Genomic DNA, 239 nt, shown 5'->3' with positions numbered 1-239 from the left:
GCAAGGCTGGGGGATTCAACTCAGTGGTGGCATGCTTGCAGGCATGAGGCCCTGGGTTTGACCTTCAGCACTGTACAGGGCTATGGCACTCAAAGCAAGTAATCCCAGCACACCAGAGGTGGGAACCGAAGGTTGTGGTCATCCTTGGCTACATTGTGGGTTCAAAGCCAGTCGTCTGGGTAACAAGATCCTGCCCCTACAATCCCGCACTGGGAAGGTAGAGGCAAGAAAGGTTTTAG

This window comes from Mastomys coucha, unplaced genomic scaffold (assembly GCF_008632895.1).
Source record: "Mastomys coucha isolate ucsf_1 unplaced genomic scaffold, UCSF_Mcou_1 pScaffold11, whole genome shotgun sequence".
Classification (NCBI taxonomy): domain Eukaryota; kingdom Metazoa; phylum Chordata; class Mammalia; order Rodentia; family Muridae; genus Mastomys; species Mastomys coucha.
Note: the sequence above shows the minus strand (reverse complement) of the source record.